The sequence below is a fragment of the Haliotis cracherodii genome, unplaced genomic scaffold (genome assembly GCF_022045235.1).
Source record: "Haliotis cracherodii isolate W230 unplaced genomic scaffold, xgHalCrac1.p SCAF_9, whole genome shotgun sequence".
NCBI lineage: Eukaryota > Metazoa > Mollusca > Gastropoda > Lepetellida > Haliotidae > Haliotis > Haliotis cracherodii.
Genome location: NW_027266343.1, coordinates 19,387,342 through 19,406,952, shown reverse-complemented (window position 1 = coordinate 19,406,952; position 19,611 = coordinate 19,387,342).

The following is a 19,611-nucleotide window of genomic DNA, read 5'->3' as shown; positions in this document are numbered from 1 at the left end:
AGGCCAGGTTGTCATGTAAGTATTACACACCGAGCTCCTGGTTGTCTCAGTGTACCTGTGTTGTGAAGGAATTTTCCAACTGACGCACATCGCAAAGAAGTTGACGAATCATCTTTCAGAGAATATAACACATTGTGGGTGCATCATGTTTTATGCATGGAGCAATTATTTGTGTGTGTACAGAGTTGCGCCCCTTACACTGTATTGAATTCGTGTAGTGATCTCTCTCTCTCTCTCTCTCTCTCTCTCTCTCTCTCTCTCTCTCTCTCTCTCTCTCTCTCTCTCTATTGTGTATTTTCACAATATACAGAGTGATTTGATTTATGGATATGGTAATTTAAAAAAAAAATGACAGGAAGCCGTTTCCTCGTACTCACTGGAAAAAAACCCCGTATTTATATGTAAATGTCTGTCGCAGCCAAAATGAATACATTGCCCTCTTTAGTCATGTGTCATTATTTAAACATGTTTAAATAGCCAAACCCATTGAGAAGGTTTTCTTAAACAATAAGTATATATAATTTGTTGTTTTGGGACAAATGGGCGGTCCCTTAGCTGAAAAACTGAACGCCAGTCTGTGGATGATCTTTATTTCTTTGTTCAGTTGACATTTTCATGACGTAAGCGTGACCTGTCATATATACTGAACCGCAAAAGAAACGTCACCCCAAGTAACAATGCATGAAAAGTTGTCATTCAAATATCTTGGGTTTTTTTTCAAAGTTTCTAAAATTTAACATTACCTTATCCGGAAAAATGAAAATTTGATGATAAAAAATCCCAAAGCACATGACAATAAAACCGATCGCCCAAACGCATCACGGCAACGACCATGGTAACCCGATGCGCGTGAGTTCCGTGTAAATTGAAATGCACATACGTTTCCCAATTTCTGCCCTATAAAGGTCCAACCAGATCGGATAACATTCATTCGTTATTGAATTGCTACCACAAGCCAAGATTGACAAGAAATCAGCGACACCAAGCTCTTGGACGATTGCAAGCTGGACAAACCGCCCGGCAAGTAGCCAATGCATTATAAGTCCACATAAGGACCATATACAGGACCAGCAACGTTACCAGACCACTAACACTACAGATGACCGAACACGTAGTGGAAGACCAAGAGTCACAACCCGACGTCAGGGTCGTCAGATTGTGCGACAGCATCTTCAAGATCGCTTTGTTACTGCTGCGGAAACTGCTCGACAGTCCATGGGGACACACCAGCGACACCGTGCGGACACCGTGCGTCGACGATTGACTAGCAGACACCTCCACTGTCATCGCCGGAACCGTCTTCGGTGGGCAACACGGCACCAGCACTGGCGCCACCAGCAGTGGAGAAGAGTCCTCTTCTCAGACCAGAGTGGTTACTGTATCTCAACAGCAGATGGCAGAGAGAATCTGGCGATGCCGTGGGGAACGTTATTCGGTGCTTGTGTTGTTGAGAGAGACTCGTGGGGTGGTCCGAGCATCATTGTGTGGGGTGGAATTGGTCTTGCACAGACGGTCGGCCCTGTGGTCTTCCAGTACATCGGTCCAGGGAGAGGCATTGGTGTCACAGCAGCTCGGGACATTGATCAATTCTTGTGACCACACGCCATGCCTCATTTGGCACGTCGCCGCAACCCTGAGTTTCAGCATGATAACGCCCGTGCCCACACTGCGAGAGCAACAAGAGATCAGATCCATGCAATGGCCTGCCCTAAGTCCCGAATTAAATCCCATTGAGCACCTGTGGGACGAGATTCAAAGACGGTTGAATGACGTCAATGCACATGGCGGACACACGAGATACTCACTTGTCACTTGTGATGCCATTTCTCAACGAATAGTGTTGTGTTTCACTTTAAGATCATTTGACACTTTTATTTCAACCTTGATGATCAGTTTTGCCAAGTTTAATCTTTTTAATATGTCTCAAAGTATGTTTATATATAGTGTTACACTCATTCACTTTTAGCCCATGAAGATCCAGCTTTGAATAGGTCTCCAGTAACAAATGCTTGTCGTAAGAGGTGACTAACGGGATCGGGTGGTCAGGCTCGCTGATTTAGTTGATGGATGTCATCGTATCCCAACTGCGTAGATCGATGCTCATGATATCAATCACTACTTAGAGACCGCCGACGTGGAGCTGAAATATTGCTGAGTGCGGCAAACTATTTCACCTTTGGAACAAGAAGAGCAACAAAAATATAAATAAAGACATTCTTAGGGCACTATCCTTTGTGACTGAACCTGAGGTTAAACTGTTTTGTAGTTCAGTGCATGTATATTTAAAAAAATGTCATTGGGACTCTCAAACACGTTCTCTGCTTAGCATTTGTAACATTGACAACACGTACAGAGGCCCAGTTTTGGGTTACGATCATCAGATTCCCGACATCCCAGTATGTGGGCGACCCGGTCATTCCTTTCGTCCTCCCTCGTATGTTTCCGTAACCATTCCATTCGGCTACAAGCCGAATGTAGAGGTTACGGAAACATGCGAGAGGGGACGAATAATGGGCAGATTTATACCCGTTAGCATTCGTCACCACTCGCCCGTTTCCGTAACCTGTAAGAAGACTCGTCCCCCTATCTATGAATGTTATGTGCGAAAATACGACAAACCAATCAGAATGCGAGTATGATTTCAAGTTCTTCGTCAAAGAATCCCACAGAAATATTTTTTTATTTTACATATGTTTTGCATCTAAAAATATACCCAAGACACAGTTGATTGTGTTCACTCATACTGTATAATTCCGCATGTCCAGATGTGCTTTAAATTGCATCTGAAATATATATAATATATGGGGAAATATTTGTGAACCATTACGCAACGAGTTGACCATGTTGTTTTAGGTATACCAGTTTGCGCTAAGACGGAACCCGATCGCATGAGAGAGCCTCGAGTCGCTATTTGGCTTGTCCCGGAATAGAACGAGTTGTTTACGAATGGCCCCTGAGCTTCCACGAATCGGAATCCAATTTCATCACGCTTATGATCTTAGACCTATCATCATTAGACACGGTTTTAACCAGTGAGCGGTAATTATCTAAATAATATGCCATTTTAACTTCACCCCAACGCAAAACCACGCCGGCGTGAGCGGATCGAAATAGTGTCAAATGTAGTTGAAGCTAGCATTCCCCATTCGTTACAAATCTTTTATGTTCCATATAAACAATAATTAAACCATATTCTTAAACTTCATATCCTAACAACATTTTTAATATACGAATATAATCCTACGTTGAATGTGTAGAGTGAATGAGTGTGTGGTTTTGGTTAAAGTCGCTTTGAATTGTATTCCAGTTGTATCAAGGCGTGTCAACTTGATGTGGGAGGAAAACCCGACCATATGGTGCTGACAAACCTAGACACATAATCAGGGCGAACGAGGATTCGAACTCAGCTTTACAGCATGCCTTATGCAGGTTTAAACGTACCACTATAAGGTCAACAAATTTTTATTTTTGGAGGGTTTGAAACCCTAATTTCGATTCAGTCTGTAGATCAGAAGCCTAAATATACAGTTCGCAGTTTTATCATTAAAAAATAAAGTATGATAAGGAATTAGGCCTGTGGTCCACGTCACCACGCGGCTCACTGATGAAACATGTTTTCTCGGTGTCTCGGGAAGTTCCGTGACATTTTTTTTTATTCCACATATTCCAGTAATGGCGTCCCCTTGTTTGGAGACCCGTCTGTGACGGCGCCAGCTGAACTGTGTGCACGACACTCAGTTTTTATCCACCTCCACACACAATGCTAATGTTGTCAGTCCCACGCCACATGAAAGGTGGACCCCACGCGGCAATAATGGCTCGTTGAGCTTTATAAACAGCATGTGTTGATGCATGTATTATACAATGGTAGGGCTTGAAGCGACGTTAGTAACTCGCATATGGAGGAATGCTTGTTTATTTGAACGTGTTTATATTTACCGTCAACAAGAATAACATGGAGGCGGATGACGTATTCTATTCATGAAGAAAAGTTTAAACTGTACAAGAGACCGAAGTGTCTTGATTTTATCATTTCACAACAAATAAACAAAGAAAAAACACCAAAGAAAGCTAACAAAGATGAACTATTTCAACTGACTCTGGATTTTATTTTGATAACGACTTTTCAACAGAATCGTGTGATTCATCTCAACTGTTAATTTAGCATATGGGCCATAGGGATAAATTAACTAACATGTTCTTTATCATAGGGATCTTGCATGAAAATTCAAATTAACCACCAGGGTTTCATCATAGTCATATATAATAAAAAGATAAACCGCCTTGGTTTCATCACAGTTATATATTATGAAAATTAACCGTCCTGGTTTCACCATAAACAAAATCACACATTGTTCATTAGGGTTGTGTTCTTGCCGTGGTTTAATACATGGCCGTGGTTACCAAAGCCATACTGATTTAACACCGCTAGATAAAGAGATAGAACTTAAAAATTCACATCGCGCGTTATTTTTCAGTTAACGGATATATTTTACAAGACACAACCTGAAAACAAATTTAGGCATCGTATACATGATTTTACGGGCGCTCCTCTCAATGCCTTTAACGAGAGTGAGTGAGTTGGGTTTAACGCCACTTTTAACAGTATTCCAGTTATATCACGGCGTGTCAACTTAAAGCCCGAAGTGATGCAGGTCTTAGACGTTTACCAGTTCGGTGAAACCCACGAGCACGGGTATGGGGTTGACAAACCTAGAAACATAATCAGGGTTAACCGGGATTCGAACCCACAATCATAGGTTTCTGGCGTGCCCAAGGGACGCAAATCTGCACAGCGAATCGCAGCGCCTTAGACGACGGGGCCACCCGTGCACCACCACCTCCCACCCCACCCCCTCTTAAGGAGAAAACTGCCTGCCTTATTTATTGTCGATACTTTGATATAGAGTAATTAAGTACTGCCATAAGTGCAAAATGAGTGGAGTACAGTGTTAGTTCATTTCAATCAAGGGGGTAGCCTAGTGGTTAAAGCTAAAGCGTTCGCTCGTCACGCCAAAGACACGACATGGGTTCAATGTGTGAAGCCCATTTCTGGTGTCCCCCGCCGTGATATTGCTGGAATATTGCTAAAAGCGATGTAAAACCATACTCACTCACTCATTTCAATCTATATCGTATATAGAGAATGTGTAGATCAGTGATACCTTCAGTAGAAGCTGAAAGAACACTTTTTCCTGGGAATGACCATGGTTTCAATGTAAGTATGAGCCATTTATCCATAATCCTCTTATAATCCAAACAAAGCGTTTCCTGTTGGCCTACAACAACCTCGGAAACATTACATTTAAGAGAAAAATATCTAGTGACTCCCATTTGTAATTGCCACGTAGCACTCTCGCTTTGACATTTTACTCCAAAGCCACGTGATGTACCTTTTCTTTTATTTGAAGAAATGTGTTATTACCTGTTAACATGTCTGCGAATTTTCCATCCGCTTTTCATCGGGTTGACTGTCTAATTAAGGTGTTTATATCCTCTGCGCGTCCAAATCGGGTTCAAACGTAATTTCTGATCATAAACGTAATTTTCTGTTACAGATAAATTGAAAGCATTTGGAAATGTGCAGGCGACAGAATCACTAAAATAATTAAAAACCGCCAAAATAATGACTTTATGGCCATTTGAAGTTACGAAAAAGTCAAACTTTTCGTTAATCTTTAACAGTATGTCAGTAACCAGTTATACTTCAAGACCACTGCCGAAAACCCCTAACACTATGGTATCTGCGGAAAGAGCATACCCTGGGGAGTAATCTTAATACATACAAAGAAAGGTCAAGGGGAAAATAGGACACAGATTAAAAAAACCCCACAACATACACTTAAGCTCACCGAAGTGTGCGCAGAACGTTTCCCCCAAGTTCAAAATGCTTTTCAAGGGTATTACGTATGTGAGTGCCCACTAGAAACTAGAAGTAATTAGACTTGACCTAATTTCATGGGATCAAACCGGGTACTTCCAATACGACACTACCCCATTTGTAGCCCCCGACTGTGCTGGGGATATAAGTCATATACATACCCTAGCTCCCTGGATCACACCTGATCGTTCTATTCTGAACGGAAGGCGAACATTTGAGGAGGCACAACAACGAGTTGAGTTAAAGGACAGTGAACTTTACATAATCGAAAGTTCGAAGATACACCAGGCTGATATAATTATATCTAAAAACTTCAGGAATTATTTTTTAATGAGATTGGTGATGCGGAAGTTTCAATGTGCATCAATGTACGTCTTTGCAAAGTGTAACGTGACTGATTGCACGTTATTTACAGGCCGGCATGACATGGATTGAACACAGCAAGGCGACATGGCTTCAATTCGGATGTGACGTCACAATCTTCATCCCTCCAACCTCTGACACAGCACGTAATTTGATTGGGCGGCTTTTGGTGTCGTGCCATGCGAGTCGGACTCAAAACAATGCTATGTATAGCGAATGTCAATCTCATTTATGAATCAGACCTTAGTTCTCGCTACCGCTAAACAAAGATCTGAGGACATCACAGTAGAGGTCACGTCAGAACGACCTTTCATCCGACCAATCAGAGCGTCGCTTACCAGATCATGAAAGTGACAGTCGGAATGTGATTTCTGATCATGCATCCTCGAAAACTTTAACACGGGGTGTTCGATAGTTACTGGTTTAACGATTGAATCCATACAATCTAGTCCATCTATTATCTAATCCAGAATGTTCTTTTGTTCAGGTTTCTAATTGTTAATCGAGATTTTGTTCAGATATGTTTCGAATCGTTGTCGCCAATTTGAAAATAGTGCCGTATGCACAAGAAAGCTGCCTTCTGATTGGTCATTCTTAAGAAAGGAGCCCAACTAAATCTAGAATGATTGGGCAAGTCTAGATTGCCCCAGGTGTTGCCTCAAATTATGCATTGTACTGGGCTGCATCTGGATTTTATTCTTAGACTAAATGTCAGTCTATTGAGGATAGGTGCAGCGAGAAAAAACATTCACTCATTTCGCATTTTAGTGAATATTCACACAGTGCGTATATAATCCACAACACGGACAAACCATGGATTATCCCCGGTTTACTTGTAGGAACTTACACAAATGTAGACTAAAGCTTAGTTTCGTAAAATGTATAATGTTAAGAGGAACAAATAATTCTATGTAAACTGAAAAGGAGCTCCATGCAGTGAGGTGAGAGATTCAGAACCTAGGGAAAATCTAGACTTGCTTCTTTTAGGGCTATTACATAAAAGAAGGGGCTGGGCGTGAGGGAAAATAATATTATTCAGGGACTGTAAGACAGACAAACACAAATTAAGTTATAATAGCGTCCAGCAGCCCCTAAAAACTATCGGTGCATACGCTATGACGCAAGAAGAATGACATCTTATGAACAGAAAACTCATCTCAGTGATCGCAATCGTCACCACTCGCGTCATTCCGTAACCCATTCGTGACCAACTTGTCCCATTCCGGGACGAGCCGAATGTAGATTGTTGGAGGTTACGGAAACATGCGAGTGGGGACGAATGTCTGTAACCTACAAAGGCCATTCGGCTTGTACCGGAATGACACGAGTGATCATGTTTTAACTGTGTGATACAGTTTTTACGGAGTGTGAAACCAGGTCGAGATAAACTGATGATGATGACTAAGTGGCCCACGTGCACGATGTAATAACACGGACTTGAATTATTTAGGTCTGTGGTAATAACGAGTATATTATATGCAGACAGACGGTGTTAAACGATACAGTGGCACTTGACATAATAAATATTTGGTGACGTACATTAATTACTGCATTGGTGTGTCACACTGTTTTACGAACTGAGTGTATTTATCCCGATCAAGAGCGAGTAAAAGACATGACTTATGGGACAGGTTTCGAAAATTCGGAGTAACAGACAAACGTGAATTTAAATATCTTTTTATCCAGCTGTTGTTGTTTGTTCTTTAACGCCGCTCTCCGCAATATTCCAGCTGTATGACGTCGGTCTGTAAATAATCGAGTCTGGACCAGACAATCCAGTGATTGACATCATGAGCATCGATCTACTCAACTGGGATACGATGACATGCGTCAAACCAAGTCAATGAGCCCGACCACCCGATCCCGGAAGTCGCCTGTTACGACAAGCCTAGTTGCCTGTTACGACAAGCCTAGTTGCCTGTTACGACAAGCCTAGTTGCCTGTTACGACAAGCATGGGTTCCTGAAGGATCTTCACGGGGTAAACCGTGGCAGGACTATTATATAGGTCGACTATGCTTGTCTTAGGTGACTAAATGGATCCTGTGGTCAGGCTTGGTGGCATGGTCAGTAATTTTATTCAAATATTACGTGGATTAATTTGTGTGATGCCAGTCACATGAAAGTCTGGTCCACCCTCACTGGTCACTGGTCAATAATCACCTATGTCTATATTATAACTGGAATTATTTGAGTGCGACGTTAAACTAACAATGCAGCTGTAGAGAGATAGAAGACAACAGTAGCCACACGAGGCCAACAACGATAGAACGTGACGTCATCATCAAATGTGACGTCATTTTGCATCACGTCAACATTGGTCGCTGCATTACGTCACAATGGCACAGGGCGCAAAAAATCAATAAACACCGATGTCCTATATGATAACTGGAATTTTTTGAAAAGGACGACCAGCAATGCAACTGTAAAGAGATAAAAGATAACAGTATCCACGTGATGCCGACAATGATAGAACGTGACGTCCTCATCAAATGTGACGTCATTAAGCATTACGTCAACACTGGTAAAGACGCGTCAAAATGTGCTGTATTGATTAATGTTTAACAGGTCTGTGGATACGGCCATCCATATTTTTGTAGGTGTTTTTCATTTCCAACCTTCAAAAGAGCGGGCGGGCGAAATAAAATGTTAAAAAAATCACGAATAGTGTTACTTACTGTATAGTATTTTAAAATTTGAAACTCTTGGTACTACTCTATTAATTAAGTTCGAGTAGATTTGCTTCGGAAACGAATTTTTATGTTCAATGGTAGTTGTACTTTTGTTAATCACATCAGGGGCCCAAGTTTCCACAGCGGCGGGGAAAATTGAAATACCCAAACCTTTTTGTTATTTCACGTTGGAATGAAAATTCTGGGAAGGCCGGAGATGGGAAACTCAGGAAAAACACGGATAGCCTAATAAAACATTGTATTTTAAGATTGAAGTCGGAGAAAACACGTCTAAATATAGAATCCTTACTGTTTTGATTCTTAAAGAGTGACGGCATGTGTTTTGCGGTGTATATGTACTCAGTGAATACATATGTTATACTTACCTAAGCCAACACTGACGTGTCGCTCTATAATGTCGCTGACACTGTTGTTTATATTAATAACAGTACACGTGGCACGTGCCTAACCACATGGGTCAAATAGGTCAATTCATACAATCAACATACATTATGCAAGAAGACGGGATATGCTACCTTATAATATATAGCATAACATGTTTACAACTGAAGTGTAGTTCAACACAATTCGGTCAAGTATCGACCATTGTTTAGATAGCTGTGACCGCTTTCAACAGGTTGTTTCCAGTTATATCTCATTCTGACCTCGAATCAACGCTGGCGCATTCCACACAATGGAGCCTGGTTTTCTAATACTAATTTGTCACTTCTTAGATGTATACACAAAAGTTTAAATCTATAAAAAATATGTTATCTTTGAATTTGTTTGTTTGTTTACATGTTTATATCACAGCGGTCTGGACCAGTCAATCCAGTAATTGATATTTTGATCAACGATCCATGTTGTATGGGTACAATGAAACACAATCAACCAAGTCACCAAGCCTGTCAACCCGATCCTTTAAATAATGATTAATTATTTCTTACAAGTAAAGGCACCTGGGGACATATATTCTACCCTAAAATCCCCACGGGGCCAGTAGTAGTAGCAGCCGTAGAAGCGTTACCACTGTAATATACTAGTATATTATAATTTATGTAGTATTTCAACTAGCAACGCCATCACTTAGTATATGTAGTATGTATAGTTTGAGCGGTAGTTGCGGGGTCGTAGGTAAAGAGTTAATGGCACTGTAGCAGTATAGCACTAGTATCGGAGGTTGGAGTAGCAGTAGAACAATGGAGTGGTAGAAGCAGAAGCACTACATCAGTAGTAATTAAACGCAGTAGAAAGAGTGGCAGTAGTAGCTGTAGAAAGAACAGCAGCAGCAACAACACCAGTAGTAGTAGTAGTAGTAGTAGTAGTAGTAGTAGTAGTAGTAGCGGCATTAGTATTTGTTGTAGTAGTAGTAGCGATTGTAGTAGTTGTAAGTACAACGTAGTAGTAGAAGTAGCTGTAGTAGCAGCAGCTGTAGCAATAATGGTAGTGGTGGTAGTAGTAGTTGTTGCAGTTGCAATACACCAGTAGCAAGAGTGACAACAGTAGCTGTGAAATAGAAGCAGCAGCAATAGCAGTCGTAGTATCTGGTAGTATTAGTAATAGTACTAGTAGTAGAGGCAGCAGTAGTAGTAGTAGTAGTGGTGGTAGTAATAATAGTAGCTGTAGAGGCAGTAGTAGTAATAGTGATGTGTTATGATATTGGTAGCTGTAGAGGTAGAAGTTGTGTTAGTAATAGTAGCAGCAGCAACAGCAGTAGCAGTAATAGTAGTGTCAGTAATAGTAGCAGCAGCAACGGCAGCAGTAGCTGTAGTGGTAGAAATAGTAGCAGTGTTAGGAATAGTAGCAGCAGCAGTAGTGGTAGTAATAGTAGCAGTAGTAGTAGCAGTGTTAGTTAGTAATAGTAGCAGTGGTAGTAGCAGTGTTAGTTAGTAATAGTAGCAGTGGTAGTAGCAGTGTTAGGAATAGTAGCAGCAGCAGTAGTGGTAGTAATAGTAGCAGTAGTAGTAGCAGTGTTAGTTAGTAATAGTAGCAGTAGTAGTAGCAGTGTTAGTTAGTAATAGTAGCAGCAGTAGCAACAGCAGCAGCAGCAGTAGTAGTAGTAGTAGTAGTAGTAGTAGTGATGATGGTGGTAGTAGTAGTAGTAGTAATAGTAGAAGCAGCTGCACTACACCAGTAGTAAGAGTGACAACAGTAGCTGTAGAAATAGCAGCAGCAGCAACAGCAACAGCAACAGCAACAGCAGCAGCAGTAGTAGTGGTGATGATGGTGGTAGTAGTAGTAGTAGTAGAAGTGATGATGGTAGTAGTAGAAGTAGTAGTAGTAGTAGTAGTAGTAGTAGTAGTAGTGATGAGGTTGGTAGTAGTAGTAGTAGTGATGATGGTGGTAGTAGTAGTAGTAGTAGTGATGATGGTGGTAGTAGTAGTAGTAGTGATGATGGTGGTAGTAGTAGTAGTAGTGATGATGGTGGTAGTAGTAGTAGTAGTAGCAGTAGTAGAAGCAGTTGCACTTCTCCAGTAGTAAGAGTGACAACAGTAGTTGTAGTAATAGTACAGCAGCAGCAACAGCAGCAGCAGTAGCAGTAGTAGTAGTAGTAGTGATGACGGTGGTAGTAGTAGTAGTAGCAGTAGTAGTAGTAGTAGTAGTAGTGATGCTGGTGGTAGTAGTAGTAGTAGTAGTGATGCTGGTGGTAGTAGTAGTAGTAGTAGTAGCAGTAGTAGCAGTAATAGTACAGCAGCAGCAACAGCAGCAGCAGTAGCAGTAGTAGTAGTAGTAGTAGTGATGATGGTGGTAGTAGTAGTAGTAGCAGTAGTAGTAGTAGTAGTAGTGATGCTGGTGGTAGTAGTAGTAGCAGCAGCAGTAGCAGTAGTTGTAGTAATAGTACAGCAGCAGCAACAGCAGCAGCAGTAGCAGTAGTAGTAGTAGTGATGATGGTGGTAGTAGTAGTAGTAGCAGTAGTAGTAGTAGTAGTAGTAGTAGTAGTGATGCTGGTGGTAGTAGTAGTAGTAGTGATGATGGTGGTAGTAGTAGTAGTAGTAGCAGTAGTAGAAGCAGTTGCACTACACCAGTAGCAAGGGTGATAACAGTAGCTGTAGAAATAGCAGCAGCAGAAATAGCAGTCGTAGTAGCTAGTACTAGTAGTAATAGTACTAGTAGTAGTAGTAGTAGTAGTAGTGGTGGTAGTAATAATAGTAGCTGTAGCAGTAATAGTAGTGGCAGTAATATTAGCAGCAGCAACGGCAGCAGTAGCTGTAGTGGTAGAAATAGTAGCAGTGGTAGTAATAGTAGCAGCAGCAGTAGTGGTAGTAATAGTAGCAGTAGTAGTAGCAGTGTTAGTTAGTAATAGTAGCAGTAGTTGTAGTAGTGGTGGTGGTGGTAGTAGTAGTAGTAGTTGTGGTGGTGGTGGTAGTAGTAGTAGTTGTGGTGGTGGTGGTAGTAGTAGTAGTAGTGGTGGTGGTGGTGGTAGTAGTGGTGGTGGTGGTAGTAGTAGTAGTAGTGGTGGTGGTGGTGGTGGTGGTGGTGGTAGTGGTGGTGGTAGTAGTAGTAGTAGTGGTGGTGGTGGTAGTAGTAGTAGTAGTGGTGGTGGTGGTGGTGGTGGTAGTAGTTGTAGTAGTGGTGGTAGTAGTAGTAGTAGTAGTGGTGGTGGTGGTGGTAGTAGTAGTAGTGGTGGTGGTAGTAGTAGTAGTGGTGGTGGTGGTAGTAGTAGTAGTAGTAGTAGTGGTGGTGGGGGTGGTGGTAGTAGCAGTAGTAGTAGTGGTGGTTGTGGTGGTGGTAGTAGTAGTAGTAGTGGTGATGGTGGTAGTAGTAGTAGTGGTAGTGGTAGTGGTAGTGGTAGTAGTAGTAGTAGTAGTAGTAGTAGTAGTAGTAGTAGTAGTGTTAGTAATAGTAGTAGAAGCAGTAGTGGTAGTAATAGTAGCAGTAGTAGTATCACTGTTAGTTAGTAATAGTAGCAGCAGTAGCAACAGCAGCAGCAGCAGTAGTAGTAGTAGTAGTAGTGATGATGGTGGTAGTAGTAGTAGTAGTAGTAGTAGTAGTAGTAGTATAGCAGTAGTAGTAGTAGTAGTACTAGTAGTAGTAGTGGTGGTAGTGGTAGTGGTGGTAGTGGTATAGTAGTAGTAGACGTTTATATGAGCGGTATAAATATCAGTACAGCTCGGGCACGGTCGAATGTAATTAATCGCCAAAGGTTTCAGTCATGCTGTTCAGGATGTAGTAATAGCTGTTTAGACAACTTCATCTATTTCGTCGATAAGGGCTTGACCCAGATTAAACACCGATTTGAAAAACAGAAGCCAGCTAAGAATGTCTACATTTCATCCAGAACAACCTTGACCGACATCAAAACTACACGAGACAAAACAACAGACACAGAACATACGAAAAGTGGATGGACATTCGTTCAAATCTATGATACACATCCTAGACTACTGATTCTTCTAGTTATAAAATAACTGGGATATTTGATGTAACGATGTCGGGCAGCGTCAAAAGTTGCATCATCTGATCAAGTTTCCAAACATCGGCGGGCTATCTCCATGTGACCACCATTTCACTTGTTTTCAACAATCCCTGGGAATTGCGATATAGGGCAGGTTAACCCGTGCACTGTCGATACATGCTGATTGGCTGGAGAGTAAACTGTTGTGATCTAATTGGCTGTGCGTAAAGTGCTCACACAGTTTTCGACCAATCATGAAGCAGCACAAACACAAGCATGTTATTCAACATTTCCACAAATTATGACATACGCCGTGAGGTCTGTTAAGGCGCGCGAATACCGTAAGGACCCAGAGCATGGGAAACAGTCTTTCATAATGATATTCATAATGTATTTGTCTGAAAGACCGGTTGTATCCCGACCAACGCCCACGCCACGTCGCCTGGGAATGTACGTCCTTCAGGAGACAATCTGGAGATGATTGATGATGATATATAAGTTAATTACAACTAACAACAACAGATAATTTTTAACTGAGACACTACTGAAGGAGGCACATAATTCAGTAGAGATTAAAGCTAATAGGTAGAGGATCTGTTCGACTCTGTTGTTGTCTGCACCTGTATTAAACATGTCATGTATTATTTTTGCTATGACTGGCCTGGTTCTGGTTTTTGAATAAGGGCCAGCATCTGAGTATCCGAATGTTTTCTGAATTTATTACATTGAAATGAAGATTTCTTTCAGCAGAATATACTGTACAGTGTAATAAAAAATGGGCTTCATTTTCTATCTTGTTTAGCTGTCAAAGTTTGCATATTCTCAGGTCTGCTGGTGTCTTAACATATTTGCCTCATTCTATTTCAATACTCTGGCAGCTAAGCCGGAATTTGGAATTAGATGATAACTTGATGAGCTCTACATTTTACATTAGACAGGTCAACTTTGAAATTGACCTTGTCCTGTTTACTTCCTAGATGTCTATGTTTGTGTTTATTCTCACAAGGAATTCGATCCCTTTCAATAAGGAATATAGTTAAAGAAGTTGCTGCCATGCTCTCAATATCATGGCCAGGAAGAATGATTTTACTCATGTGCCTGGGGGCGATCGGGTAGCCTTGTGGTTAAAGCGTTCGCTCGTCACGCCGAAGACCAGGGTTTGATTTCTGATATGCTTGGGTAACATGTGTGAAGCCCATTTCTGGTGTCCCCCGCCGTGATATTGCTGGAATATTGCTAAAAGCGGCGTAAAACCATACTCAATCACTCCCTCATGTGCCTGATTGATGATGTCCACGGCATTTTTGGAGATGAGGAAGACGCGTGGGGCCTACATTTTGAGGATATTATTGGGTTTAATTAAGAAGTAAGATTTTCTGCCTGATTCTACCGATATATAACCATATTGGTAAATGGCCCCAGGCGCGTCCCCTAGGCGTGCTGCAAATCTCTGATCGTGGGTTCGAATCCCGGATTCACACTGTTTGAGATGCTAGGTTTGTCATCTCCATACAAAGTGGTAGTCTGGTATCTGCATCCCTTAATACATGTATACCACTATATGACTGGTGGTACATATATCACCTCTCTACTTTCAACATGTACTCTTCCGGTACAGATCTAAAACAAAGCGTTCGTGCAACCACACATATCCATATAAGGGAATAACAGAAACAATGTCTAATTAAAACATAAGATGTACTAAGAGCGGGACGATGGATGAGTTAGTTGGGTTTCTGATGAACGGCCCTGACTACGAGCAGCCGTCGTTCACCCGTTGGTCTCTGTGCAGGTGGGTATGTATGTTCTGATAATTTCAACTGCAACGTGAGTCTAGCATACATTTTCGGAAGTTATTGTGAATGACACCTTTACTGCAGAATCCTTGACCTCCAGGAAGGTCAGGACGCCATGACACACAGGCATTGAATAATAATTATAATTCGCAAAAGAAACCGCCACCGCCCACATATGCATTTTATGACAACCTTCGTGGGTGTTGTGAAATAATGCTAAATAAAGCCAGTATCGTGAGGGATATTGTTTATTTTTGTCGTCTTGTTGTGAGGCTGATTATGCCAGGATCCCTGACACAAGACCACCTGGCGACATTGCCGTCGTCCAGCTGTTCACAATTTCAAGAGGTGCCATATGTATACGTTTCCGGGTGTGACGTCAAGAGTTATTATTGAGTGGATGGCAAATGAAAATATACAGCCATTGCTCATTTGGTTCCTACGTTTACGGAAGACAAAATGCAGACTGCTCTGGGGTGGCGGACGTTGGCACAACATGTCCATGATACCTCGATCCGCCCATTTCGTACAAGTGAAAGACAGTGGCACAGAACAGACCATGGTAATCCGCCCATCTCGCCCCAGTGGCGGACATTGGAACAGAACAGACCATGGTACTTCGCCCATCTCGTCCCAGTGGCGGACATTGGAACAGAACAGACCATGGTACTTCCGCCAATCTCGCCCCAGTGGCGGACATTGGAACAGAACAGACCATGGTACTTCGCCCATCTCGCCCCAGTGGCGGACATTGAAACAGAACAGACCATGGTACTTCGCCCCCCTCCCCCTATTGGCGGACATTGAAACAGAACAGACCATGGTACTCCGCCCATCTCGCCCCATTGGCGGACATTGGAACAGAACAGACCATGGTACTTCGCCCATCTCGTCCCAGTGGCGGACATTGGAACAGAACAGACCATGGTACTTCCGCCCATCTCGCCCCAGTGGCGGACATTGGAACAGAACAGACCATGGTACTTCGCCCATCTCGCCCCATTGGCGGACATTGAAACAGAACAGACCATGGTACTCCGCCCATCTCGCCCCAGTGGCGGACATTGGCACAGACAAATATGTGGTACCTGCGCCCATTTCGTCAGTTTACATATGGTATAAATGTGTACATTGATATTGATAGGCAGTAAACAACGTTCAGAAATATTATTATCGACAGCTTGGAGATTTTGTCATGTGCCACATCGAGCATGCATGCAATGTAATCAGAATCACTATCTACTCGTTTTAAAGCAGTAGACGCTGGCAAGCAATATTTGATGGCAAACTAGAAATGTTATTAGTAATTAATGTCAAATATTTCAAATATTTCAAATAATCTGTGACAATATCCTTTATATATGTGAGTGATAGGTAGAAAGTATGACAAACGCTCCAAGCTAACGGGGCACGATGCCATTCAATCATCAAAGTCACCACCCCACCCGTTTAATCGTCTCTTGTTCAAGTGTATGAGGTGAGGTGAAATGGGGTTTAACGTCGCGTTCAAGATTATTGCACTTATAAAGCGACAGGTATACATGTGCGTGTGGCTGCTTGTACTATAGTATGGACTAATGCCGATTACTTGCCCACTGAGATTCCATGCCACAATTTAACATGATTATCCCACTCAGACACAGTCAACTGACTCCGAGCCGACCAATCCTTGTTTAGTCCTAAATGCCGAGCGCCAGGCAGGGTAACAGGCGGTACCATCTTATAACGCATTTTGGCATGACAAGGCCGGGAATCGAACCCACGTCAATGCGCTCTCCGAGCCGACGCTCTATCCACAAGACCACGGAGGCGAGTCAGTTGACGTGTGTGATGCTGAGGTCATACTCTGACCCAGCATCCACTCACGGCCTCGTATGTGACGTCCCCATATTTTGTCCTACATGTGATGTTGTTTCGCCCTTTCTGCTCGTGTGACATAAGCTTGCAGCCTAAAGCGCCAGACGTGAGATCAACTAATACCGTATTTCCTCTATTAGACGCCCGGACAAGTTTTTGACCCGGCGTCAATTAGAGGCCCGGCTCCCATTAATACCCCCATTTCACTATGACCACGAATTTAGATCCAAAAAAGCTATCATTAATTGTATTAATTGATCGACCCGGCGTCAATTAGAGGCCCGGCTTCTGTTTTTTTGCACTGAACAATTGACACGGCGTCTAATAGAGGAAATACGGTAGTTGATGTTGTCAACAGAGTGTGTTGCGGCGGGGAGGCCCCATCTGTCGAAGCATCTCTTGCTGCTAATCCAGTACTGACAAGCAGATAAACAGGTGCACACCTTGAATGACCGTGGAAGCAGGGTCGACGGGCGGAGTTCCAGAGCATGATGTTATGAGCCGAGGTACCTGCGGACCACAATCCATTCAGAGTCAATTGTTTAAGTCCATTGTTGTGGGTTCGTTCACCAGGAGAATACACCTGCGAAGATCCGGGTTAGAATAGGTCTTCAGCAAGCCATGTTTACCGTAAGAGGACCTGCATGGTGACTAACGGGATCGGGTGGTCAGGCTCGCTGACTTGGTTGATGCTTGAGATTGTATCCCAATTGCGTGGATCGATGCTCATATCATATCAATCACTGGATTGTCTGGTCCAGACTCGATTATTTACAGACCGCAGTCATATAACTGAGTGCAGTGTTAAACAACAAACAAACAAACAAACAAACACTATAGGAGACAACTTAATTACAGAGAAATAAGGTAATTCTGTTGGTTGTTAAGTTACAATAAATATCAACGCCTCCCTTTGAATGAAGCCACGCACGATTGCATGTGATTGGTTTTCACTAAGTGCATTTGGGTTCAATTTCCTGTTTATGTTATTACTGACGCAGACAATGTAGTAAAACTGCGTCAGAATGAAAGAAACCGGCATTTGTGGGTAATAAAAACCCAGCGGTTTCACGTCACGCCATGTCTAACGGTGTCTGCCTCCAGATATGATATATTCATGTTACGTCAGGGTATATTAGGTTACATAACACTCTGCTCTTGAAGGTTCAACGAACTCGATGTTGTTGATGTGTGTGAGTATGGACCATAGTCTGTGTATTATGCGTTAGATGGGGTGAATTGGGGTATACGTCACGTTCAAGATTATTGCACATGGGATTATATAGTGACGCACGCGCGTTTGTACGTGTGCGTGTGTGTGTATGTGTGTGTGTGTGTGTGTGTGGGCTGCTTGTACTAGTCTGGACTGATGCCGCAATTTAAAATGGATATCAACCTCATGCACAGTATGGGATCGAACCTCAGACATTCCGCACCCCGGGCAGTCCCCTTAGCCCCTTAATGTCGAGCGCCAGCCAGGGCAACAATAGCCATCGCTTGACATTTTTTTGGATGACGCGGCCGGGAATCGAACGCACGACCTCCCGATCGTCTGATATGCGTTAGGGCTTCACTGCTACATTGCTTCTGAATTTTAAGATGGACGTCTGGTTGTTGAAACACATGAACATGCTAATATTACGAAATCTCTATGTTATTCGCACTTTCCGGATGTAGTCGTGAAACAGTATCTTGTGTTTTGAGGCTCGTGTCAAGGGGCTGGCAGCACCAACATGACGTCATCAATATTACGTTAACAATGATCTTTATAATGCGTAAACAACATGAGTATTACGTCAACATTATTTAAAAAACCCGGAAACTATTATTACACGTTTATCGTCTTTCTTGGATAATATATATTTTATGAAAGCTATATATAATTTTAATTCGAGGTTAAACCTTTAATTTACGCATATGATTATTTAACATTCGTCGCATCAGTTTCACACTAAAGGTCAAGTCTTCCTCGACACTGCTTTGACATTATTTAAAAAAGACCCTAAAGACAATGTACTACATCCTGTAACTTGGAACTGATCTGTCTATTTATCACTGAGTTGTTTAACCTTGACCAGACATGCTATTGAAGTGCAAGTTGTACATGCATGTACTCGATATCGAGTGATAGGCGAGAACGTTAAGTTCACCAAGGTGCAACGTCAAGATAATATCGCAAAGGGTACATAGTTTTATAAGGAAGGTTAAATATTTGGCGTGTGTTGATAAGGGGGTACACAAACATCTAGTCTCTGAAATGAACATATTTTACACACAAAAAGCCAGTTTTAAATTATCTTATAAAATAAAACTAAAAGGAGCCCAGAGACTTTCTTCATTTTCCTGTTACTGCAGTAATCTAGACTTACTCACTATTATAAACTTGCATGGGCTGTATAATATATATTTGTTTCAGGGTCTGTATGGTAAATTAATAAGGGGTCAGAGACGGGGGTTGTGTGGTGTGTGTGCGCGTGTGTATGTGTGCGTGCGTACGTGTGGTGTGGTGTGGTGTGGTGTGGTGTGTGTGTGTGTGTGTGCTGCATCTGTTTTGTAATAATGACAATGATGTAGTACTTTAAACATCAAGTTACAGGTGACGTAGTCTTTGCGAAGCTCCTGTAGGGATAGCAGGGTATCATTGTGA